This window comes from Acanthisitta chloris, unplaced genomic scaffold (assembly GCF_000695815.1).
Source record: "Acanthisitta chloris isolate BGI_N310 unplaced genomic scaffold, ASM69581v1 scaffold34702, whole genome shotgun sequence".
Taxonomy (NCBI): domain Eukaryota; kingdom Metazoa; phylum Chordata; class Aves; order Passeriformes; family Acanthisittidae; genus Acanthisitta; species Acanthisitta chloris.
In genome coordinates, this window is record NW_008660434.1 from 3,483 (window position 1) to 3,851 (window position 369).

The window sequence follows — 369 nt, forward strand, 5'->3', positions numbered from 1 at the left end:
GCCCCCTACCCCCTCCTGTCCCTCCTGTGCCCATGTGTCCTGTGTTCCCATGCACCAACACCCTCCTGTGCCTGTGTGTCCTGTGTCCCCAGGCACCAACACCCTCCTGTCCCTCCTGTGTCCTGTGTCCCCATGCACCCCACTCCCTCCTGTCCCTCCTGTGTCCTGTGTCCCCATGCCCCCCACATCCTCCTGTCCCTGCTGTGCCCCACAAAGTCCCTGTCCCCACAACCCCCTGTGACCCAACCCCCTGGTGCCCTCATGCTCCTCAGGGTGCCCTGTGTCCCCCATGTCCCCATTCCCAACACTCTCCAGCTCCCTGTGTCCCCCATGTCCCTGTTCCCACCCCCTTGTGTCCCCCACAGGTGC